The sequence below is a fragment of the Medicago sativa genome, chromosome 1, assembly GCF_051527215.1.
Source record: "Medicago sativa cultivar Bolivia chromosome 1, Bolivia_mono, whole genome shotgun sequence".
NCBI lineage: Eukaryota > Viridiplantae > Streptophyta > Magnoliopsida > Fabales > Fabaceae > Medicago > Medicago sativa.
Genome location: NC_140749.1, coordinates 68643497 through 68653974, shown reverse-complemented (window position 1 = coordinate 68653974; position 10478 = coordinate 68643497). Strand labels below are relative to the sequence as shown.

The window sequence follows — 10478 nt, the reverse complement described above, 5'->3', positions numbered from 1 at the left end:
TAAACTATACTATATGAAAGCCAATGTTTTTTGAGGAGATATAAAAGACAATGTTACAAATACATTTGAAGATGGTCTTTAGTTGAGACTTTTAACCCATTAACTAACAAAAAAATTTCTTTTTAATGGTGGTATCGATTAGGTACCAAGTCTTGTTAAAATGTACTAATCATTGAAATGGTCTTAGTTGATTGGTTTAAAATTTCAAACCTTAATTTGCAACACAAGAAACACATGTACATAAATGTGCAAGAAACATTATTATTATTAATATCCAGATCAAAAATTAGGACATTAGGACATAGACATGTACTTATAACTTTTTCCAACCTGCCCTTGCTCACCCCTAATTAAAGTATATTTCCATATGATGTTTTTGTTTATAGTGGGATCATCATCCACCCTTGGCTCAAAAAAACAAAGACTATTAAGTGTAATTTCTACCCTATGTATGTGCACTGAGGAATACCCAACTTTTGCACACCTGTCTTTAATTTGATTATAAATACAAGTAAATTACATGCATAGATTTATTGTGCTACTTTTTTTTAAGAAGCTTATAGTACTATTGTTGAAGGAGAGAAATTGAGAAATGGAGAGAGGCAGAGATTGTCATCCTCTATTGAGAGGTGGAAGAAGAAAAGCCAAAGTAAAATATTCAAATGCTTTTTCTTCATCTCAGATAGAATCAATCACAAAAATATGTGAAACTGTGTTGCCATCTTTTGGCTCAGAATTTTTGAACAAAAAAGGAATTAAACAAACAAACAAGGATATGCAGTTCTTCTGGAATGCTTCTGGCTCTGATTTCTCCATCCCTCATCAAGTAACCACCATTCTCTATTTTTTCAGTATCACAATTAATATGACAATTAAATTTATTTATTGTTTAACCAAAATCATTCAAAGATAATTAATCCATTGTTTATTTCCATATTCCTTCAAAAGAAAATTATTTCCTTATCATTTGTCAATATGTTCTACTTACTGACTTATTTCTTTGTTTTCTACAAAAACTAAATTCCGATGCAATTTTTTTTTAAAGGACGATGCAAAATTTAGTTGATTTGTCAACTATCATTTAATAATAAAAAAAAAAATATATGATTTACTATTCATTAGTTTTTCCATCTTCAAACAAAAACCGTGATCAAGGTTGGTTTTTTGTTAGATCTTCATCACCGTTTAATGTAAACAATACCTTGGTCTAAGGAGTTTTTTTTTTTTTTTTTTCATTCCAAACTGAAAAATTGCTTCAACAAATAAAAAACTCAACAATAACAAAAAATAGGAAAAAATAACACAAGAAAAATAAAGAGCAAGATCTTCATGAAAACTCACCAGATCTGGATACAAAAAATAAATTCCCACAAAAAAAATCAATGAGTTTAGCAAAAACAACAAGGAAGAAGTGCACACCTTTGAACCTTATTTTGATACAAAAGAATTTCAAATTTCACAAGGAATAAGAAAGAGTAGGGATGTCAGAAACAACAAAGAGATAATTTCACATTTGAATTGTGACATATCTTGACTTTAAATGAAAAAAGACACTGTATTATAAAATAAATATGGTAAGGACCAAACATATTTTGAGAGAGTTTGAACAAATTAATAAATTTTTTTTTGACAAACAAATTCATAAATTTAATAATTAGTATCAATTTTCTTAACTGTTATAATTTCATTAACGATCTTATATTAATGACATAAGAATTATAATACCAAAATAATTATCATTGATTAATATTATTTTTTTGAAAGAATCATTGATTAATTTTATTATTAGCACAACATATATGGATGACTTTTCCCTCAAAAAAAAAAAATATATGGATGACTTTTTTTGCGGCAAATTTTTTTCCATACCAGTAGTCAACATTAAGGACATGTGAATTATAATACCAAAATAATTATCATTGAGTAATATTATTATTGGCACAACATATATGGATGACTTTATTTGCGCCAAAAAAATTTCTATACTTAATACTGGTAGTCAACACTCAACATTACCTTTTAAAAATCAAATTAAATACATTTAAAAAAAATCAAATTAAATAAGCGTTTTCCGAATTAATTTTTTTCTCAATAAATTAAGAATAACAATCTTTGAATAAGCGTTTTCTGAAAAGGATTCATTATTTTGAGTTTATAGTAATAATTTTTGTGATTTTATCTATGACATTTTGAGTTTATTTGATTTCAATGGATTTGCCTTTTAGAAAAAATTAAAGGGTCAAATGATCTAAATATTCTATCGTTTTATATTAAAAAAAATTGACTTAAATTATTTGAATTAAGATGATAAAATAACAAGTCAAACCGAGTTGTTCGTGAACTTTAAATGAGTTGAATCGAGCTAAAAAAAAGTTCGTGTCAAACTCGAATTGAGTTTCAATCCGAACCAATTTTTATCGCGTCGAGCTCATGTGAGTTCAGTTTGACTCGACTCATTTTCAACCCTAAATATGAGATTGAAATTTGCAGTAGAAAAGTAATTTTTTTGCCGTAGAATGTAGCAGAAGAGTAATGATTCTTCTATGCACATTGTGTTAGAATAGTTTTTTTTAAGGATTAAATATGTCAAAAGTTCTTGAAATTATGACCTATTTAGATTTTTGTCCATGTAACTTTTTTTATAACACCCTTACAAAAAAATTATGTCATTTAAAAAAGTCCCTGATCCCATTTAAATTAAGAGGAATGATATTTTGACAACCAATTTTCAACAATTTTTGGTGACAACCTTTTTCCTCTCTTTCTATTGGACAATAACAATAGAGAGAGAAAAAGGAAGAGAGAGAATAAAAGTACAATGAGAGTATGAGAGAGAGTTGTCACAAAAATTGCTGAAAAATGGATGTTCAAGTAACATTTCTCTTAAATTAAAGGGTTATGTGGCAGTTTGGTGTTTACGTTGCAGTTGAAGACTCTGCAACTTTGCCACATGGTGATGAGGTGTCATTTATATTAATTAAAAATTTTGAAAAACAAATTAAAAATTTTGACAATTGTTTTTCGAAACTAAAAATTAGAAAACGAAAAAAAAATAAGAAACTTTTTTTTTTTTGAAAATTTTAATTTGAATTTCTGGAATTTTTTTTTTTCATTTTTCTTCTGTGTGGTGAGCGCGTGTGTTTGTCTGTTTGTATTTTGAACGTGAGTTTGAAAATAGCGGATGCCAAAATTATAATATAATGATGATGCTGCCTAGGGGTGGGAATAGGCCAGACCGCTCGTCAGGGGCCTATGGCTTGGCCTACTAAAAGCTCGGCTCGGCCTAACTCCTTTAATAAATGGATCAAGTTTGAGCTTTTTAAAAAGCCTATTAATTTAACAGCAGTGCTATTTGTCCCGAAATTTTTTGTCCAGAATTTGTCCCGAACCAATCACAATTCATAACAACTCATGCTGGCCCACCAAAAAGGGGTGGTGGGGTAACAAAACTGAAAGTCAACAAAAATGGCTATGTGGATAACACTGTCGGGATAACTCCCGAAATTGAAATTCGGGAAAACTAGCATTATTCTTAATTTAATTAGGTCAGACTTAGGCTTATAAAAAAGCCTATCAAGCCTACCAGGCCGGCCCGTATACGAGTATAGTACATTTTTCCATATATATATATATATATATATATATATATATATATATATATATATAAGTCGAGCTGAGGAATACGGAAGAGAAGCAGATTCAACTCAATCTTAGCCTAAGAGCTGTTCAGAGAAGAGAATCAAAGGTCAACGGCCAATTCGGTCATCTCATTTTATGGTTTCAGCATATGGCTATGGTTCAGATACAGACTAAATACTTTCTTTCGTGCTTTGATCTCAGCTGGTGGAAGTAGAGTGGCTATTCAGAAAAGCTCCTTGACCAAGGGCCCACTTAAACTGAAGGACTCGCAGACCACCTTTCGTCCAGTGGGTAGCTCCGCTCAGACTTATACTAAAAAATGGTGGTTGGACCTATGCCTACTATGTCTGTGAGGAAGTTGGGCTTCTACATCTCGGGGAGTGGCGAGCAGCACGGAACTTTCATTAATCAAATGGCATAAAGAAAGGGGGGGCTTTCCTTTGTTAGAAATCCACAGACGGGTTAGGCCACGGGAGCTACTCCATATTGGAGTTAGAAAATGGTGACTAAAATAGGTTGCTTTCTTGTGTCTTTTGCTATAATGACCTTCGGGCGAGGAGAAAGTCAGTCAGAATAGGACCGGAAACTGGGGTCGACCCATACTCTTCTATAAGTGGGTGAGCCCTCCCTTTCAGTTTCAATTAAGGACGGACTGAAGCCTTTCCTGCCCTGCCTTTCTAGTTTTATAGGCATAAAAGCTGTTATAGTCAAGCACTCAATCGCTTTGAGCCTTGGGGAAAAAAATTTCCCTTGCTCGCGAGGACTTTCTTTTAGCTACCGGCCCAAACAAAAGAGATTAGCCTCTTGATCGATCGATTGATTGGATTGCAGTACGAAGGGGTTTAAAAAGAAAGAGAAGGATCTAGTGACGTAAACCACATGATGCCAGTGGCGATGAACACATCCAGCCGAAGCCAATTGTATTGTGTCTATGTAGCGATTGGACAGAAACGCTCAACTGTGGCACAATTAGTTCAAATTCTTTCAGAATATATAAAGAATTACTGATCATTCAAATTCTCATACCACAATTATTATTTTGTATGACATTGCTATTGATATATTTATATATATATATATATATATATATATATATATATATATATATATATATATATATATTTGTGTGACTATTAAGGCTTGCTACTAATATGCCTAAGGTCAATATAGGTATTAGATTAAGTTTGAAATTGAAATCTTTGCTGTTATCAGACATGATTATTCTTGAGTTTCTATCCATCTATAAATTTTACAATTGTGTTTCATTAGTTTAATCTGTATCTAATTAATGTTTTATCTCTATATTAAGTACGTTGCACAAATTGAAAGAAAAAAAATTGATGAACAGACTCTGTTTGAAATTTGTAACACAAGCTAGACTTTTAAACAGACTAATAGGCCAGACCAGGCTTTTAAAAAGGCCAAGCCGTGCTTAAAATAAAGCCTTTGACAGATAAAAGGCTAAGGCTTAGGCCTTAGTTTTTTCAACTAGGCCTAGCCTATTTAAGCAAAGCTCGGCTCGGCCCGGCTCATTCCCACCCCTAAATTGCTGCCCAAATTAAAAATAAATAAAAAATAATCCATATGGTCGATTTTGTAAAATAGTTATCTAGTAGAGAATTAGGAGGTGTCATATATTAAGTTTGACATCAAGGTGTTGATTTCTATTATGTGCATGTCTTTTGACAAAATAGTTTTTTATTTAAAATATATGAGATTGTTTGAGAAAGCTTATGGAAACAACTTATAATATGTTTGTAAGTTTTTTAAGTTTACTTCCTTAACCTCTCAATGATAATAAATAAATGCTTAATTAAATTGTTTATCTACACAAGCCAAAGTCAATAAAATATCAGCATGCATATATGGTTCTGATATTTTCTAATAATTAATATGAAAATGTGCATAGGTTGCAGAGATAATAATTGAAAGAGCACTGCCAGAAGTAGTTATACTCCTTAGAGTGATTCTATGGATACTATCAACAAGGTTGGGAACTTTGTTGCTGTGTGGATCTCTCTGTCTGACTATGAAATGGCCTTTCATCAACAACTTCTCAAATATTTCTTTGCAAAACAGAGAAAAGGTTCTTCAAAAATGGTTCAAGCATCGGTTCCTCACACCTATTAGACTTGCATTTCTTTACGTCAAAATCCTTTGCCTTATTGTATTCTTCTCTCAGGTAATGCTACGTTCTTCATTCACCTATTAGTCCTTTATTTCTTTATATTGTGTTTGTGATGGAATATTCACATTACTTGTATGCATGCAGTGTGATGAGAATGGTGAAAACCAAGCATGGGAAGCCATTGGTTATCATGTTGACAATGATGAGAACACAAGTAATATTCAAAAAGAGAGGCCTCTTGAAAGGGGAACAGTGGAAGCTATGAATGAGGATGATTTGAGTCTGCCACAATCTCTTTCCAATAAAGGTCTTGAAATTGATATAGATGCTAATAACAACATCCTCAAAGTGAAATGTGATGTGGTAATTGTCGGTTCCGGTTGCGGTGGAGGAGTTGCAGCTGCTGTTCTTGCAAGTTCAGGCCTCAAAGTACTTGTTCTTGAAAAGGGTAACTATTTTACTCCGAGAGATTTTTCTTCTCTTGAAGGTCCCTCTTTGAATGAGCTTTATGAACTAGGAGGAACTTTTGCAACATCGGATGGAAAAATAGTTCTTCTTGCAGGTTCAACAGTTGGTGGTGGTTCCGCTATTAATTGGTCAGCATCGATTAAAACACCGGATTATGTGCTAACAGATTGGTCAGAGAATCATAATCTACCACTCTTTTCAAGCCAGGAATATCTTTCTGCTATGGACACAGTGTGTGAAAGGATCGGTGTAACCGATACTTGTGTGGTTGAAGGACTTCAGAATCAAGTTCTCCGAAAAGGTTGTAACGAACTTGGTCTTCAAGTAGATTATGTGCCGAGAAATTCATCAGAGCATCATTACTGTGGTTCTTGTAACTATGGTTGTAGAAAAGGAAATAAACAAGGGACCGATGTTACATGGCTTGTCGATGCTGTGGAACACGGTGCTGTAATACTAACAAGATGCAAAGCTGAAAAGTTTATTTTGGAGAATAACAAGGAAGGATGTGTGAGAAGAAAGAAATGTTTAGGAGTTATGGCAAATGTTTTAACAGAAAACATCACATTGAAAATTCAAGTTGAGGCCAAAGCAACAATCTCATCATGTGGAGCACTTTCCACGCCACCTTTAATGATCTCTAGTGGATTAAAGAATAAGAATATCGGCCGACACCTTCATCTTCATCCCGTGCTAATGACGTGGGGACATTTTCCGGACACAATGTCTGATCTCAAGGGTAAAAGCTATGAGGGAGGAATAATAACTTCTGTACACAAAGTGTTATCAGATGAAGACTCCAAAGTAAAAGCTATAATTGAAACTCCTTCACTAGGACCAGGAGCATTTTCTACCGTGATTCCTTGGGAATCCGGATTCGACTTCAAAGAAAGAATGCTAAGATATTCAAGAACTGTTCATTTCATCACAATTATTCAGGACAAAGGCTGTGGAGAGGTGAAGAGCGAGGGTAGGATCAAGTATGAGTTAGATGAAGAATTTGACAAAGAGAACATGAAGCATGGACTGCAGCGGGCGCTGAGGATACTAATAGCAGCTGGAGCGGTTGAGGTAGGTACTCACAGAAGTGATGGACAGAGAATTGTTTGTAGTGGAACTAATGAAATGGAATTGAATAAGTTCGTGGAATCGGTTTGCGCAGCAGAAGGACCAATGTCACATCAAGAAACTTGGAATATGTATGCATCTGCTCACCAGATGGGGAGTTGTAGGATAGGAATCACTGACAAAGAAGGCGCGGTTGATGAAAATGGACAAAGTTGGGAAGCTGAAGGACTATTTGTGTGTGATGCAAGTTTGTTTCCAACTGCAATAGGTATCAATCCCATGATAACTATTCAGTCTATTGCATATTGTGTTGCCAAGAGAATTGCACTGATTCGGAGCAAAATAGCACGATAATGTGAAAACTAGTGTGTCAACTACACTTAATAGTTTAGGTTTAAAGGCAATATATATAGAGAGTTTTTTTTTTGAGGGAACAATATATATAGAGAGTTATCACTTTAACATAAAATACAAGAACATTCGGTCACTAAATTAATCAGCATAGCAACATAAAAAGGGCAAGACTAACAACAAAGAATCAAAACATACATCAATCAAAACATGCGTCATTCAAAGTCGTCCCACCCCAAAAATATTTGTCCGAGGATTATTGCTCTGATACCATAATGTAACGTCCTGGATTTTTGATCCAAGACATTACGTCTATTTCTTTCTTTTACAAAAATAGTTAAACTAATTTAAATTACAATTCAGAAAAACCCAAATTTATTTCCCCGCGAACACGCTTCAAGAAAACATCAAGCACACATCATCTCTTCTTTGGTACCTAAAATGTTGATTGTAAGGGTTAGTCTTCAACACCCATGAAATAAAATCAACAATAAATTATAACATCAAATAAGAGTATACAACCATCATCAAGGAATTGTGCTAAAATCATTTCTTTTTAGTTTAAAATATTCATCACTCAAAAATATAATAAGAACAAACACAAGACTCAAGACGTCGATGCAGATGCATGAAATGCAAATAGACAATGATCCGGATATCGCCCCAATTGGCATAACAGTTTTAATTGCCCCATTTGGCATATAATAAAGAATCGCCCCATTTGGCATATAATAATAATCGCCCCATTTGGCACTTAAAGTCCATTGAAATAATAATAATCGCCCCATTTGGCACTTAAAAATCCATTGAATCGCCCCATTTGGCACTTGATAAAATAATATAATAATCACCCTTTTTGGCACTTAATATTCCATTGAATCGCCCCATTTGGCACTTGATAATCGCCCTTTTTGGCACTTAATATTCCATTGAATCGCCCCATTTGGCACTTGATAATCGCCCTTTTTGGCACTTAATATTCCATTGAATCGAATCGCCCCATTTGGCACTTAAGAATCCATCAAATGCAATGATATGCATGCTATGCACTCTTTCTTTCTTTATTCTTTTGACACGTAAACCACATAAAATAATAACTTACACACAACTTCTAAATCACATACACAACAGAGAATCATTCTATAACTCAACAACATTTTTCATTTCACAAATAAGCAATCATCAATATTTACACATTCATCAAAACACATACTTTAACAAAATTGCAACTCATCAATTCTTATAACAATCAACTACAAGGAAATTAATAAAAACATAATAAATCTTTTCACTCAACCATCGAATCAAGAAGCATATCAAATTCAACATCATAACCTATTATTTTCATTTAGATCATGGTCAAGACTAGAGCCCTTACCTGAAGAGTTTTCCTTCCTAGTAGAACAACTCTAAAGCAAAGCATACCGGTCTCTACTCCGTTAAATCTATACTTGGTTTTCGTTGTACAAAGCAAGAAAAAGATTGTGATGTGGATGATCCAAAGCCTTCACAAATATACCGGGAAAAGAACTCTAATTTATAAGGTAGAATTTGGTTCGAAAGTGATGTCGTGAACTCCAAAAGTTTGAGCATGAAAGAGAATTGTTAGACTAATGATTATGTAGTTTGGGAATGAGCATGGTTGAGGACTGACCATGTGATGTCGTGAGAACATATATAAAGAAACCCAAGAGAAAATTCGTGATCCAGGGAGTATAGAATATGCACTCGTTTGGTGGTGTAATATGATGGAAAATAAAGTCGGTTGTTCCACTTCTTTAGACAAGGAAGCCTATAGGAAGGGATGTTAGTATGCACAATACAATAATCAAGAGGCCACCAAGAGATACCGTGAAAGATAATGGGGAAGAGAGAGAGGCCAGGCACTCAATTTAGGTAACTGTTCTATTAAGAGGCATAAGAGGTTAATCCTTATGCAGCCAAGTTAAAATCAACTATGCATGTTTCTCTCAACCTCCAATTACACGTGGATATTATAGATAAGTATTAGTGGAATGATTCAAGGAGTTACTAACTGATGACTAAATTGAAATAAAATAAAAATAAAAGAATGCATGGAGAAATAATAGGAACAAACTTGCGTAGTGGAATTGGACCAAGTCAGTAGCAAAATAGAGGTTAGATCACATCAAATATTATCAATTAAATATATGAAAGTATTAATGAATAATAATAATCTTCACATAAATTATTAAATAAATAAATGACCAATTAATAAAATAATAAAATTGATAGTTAAAAATATTGGGGTGTTACAGTGTTCAATCTTAATTAATTTACACTACAAGACTTATAACAAATAAATTTTTTACATCAAATTTCATTCATCTGGATGTCCTTAAATTCATCACTTACATTCATAAAATTTCTTCCATTCCACAACCCCGAATGTGAGAACAAAAACATCTCCTTCATTCAAATTTCTTTTTTATTCTTCCCTATTGATCAATTCTTGTTTCTTTTTCGTTTTCTTCCCATTTTGATTATTCAATTTTGTCGTTCCAAACTGCTGCAGTTTCAAATTTTAGTGAGAATTGTCGTTGTTTCTAGAACCGCTTCAGGTATCGTGACTTTTTTTTTAATTTAAGCAGCCAACCTAATAAAATCTGCTAACACGCATAGAACTGCCTCACTATCAGCCAAAGCCTTTAAGTCCAAACAAAAGAACAAAAGCCTCATGACATAACCATTTCAGCAGCAACCGAAAAAAATGCTAGCAAACTCCCAAAACATCACAGTGGCAACACCTGCTAGCAATCCTTAAAGTATAACGGATGACTTACTCAATTGTTATAATTAACTA

The 10478-nt window shown here is 33.4% G+C and overlaps 1 long non-coding RNA gene and 1 pseudogene across 1 annotated transcript; one reads left to right on the top strand and one right to left on the bottom strand.

Moving 5' to 3' along the window:
* The first annotated feature begins 364 nt into the window (after positions 1-364).
* Positions 365-7657, top strand: LOC146956740 (long-chain-alcohol oxidase FAO1 pseudogene; annotated as a pseudogene).
* Positions 7658-7930: 273 nt separating this feature from the next.
* Positions 7931-9927, bottom strand: LOC146956739 (uncharacterized). Its single transcript, XR_015020839.1, has 2 exons — positions 9033-9927; positions 7931-8090 (listed from the first exon to the last, which is right to left on the bottom strand). It is a non-coding gene; the product is annotated as an uncharacterized LOC146956739 (long non-coding RNA).
* Between the last annotated feature and the right edge of the window lie 551 nt (positions 9928-10478).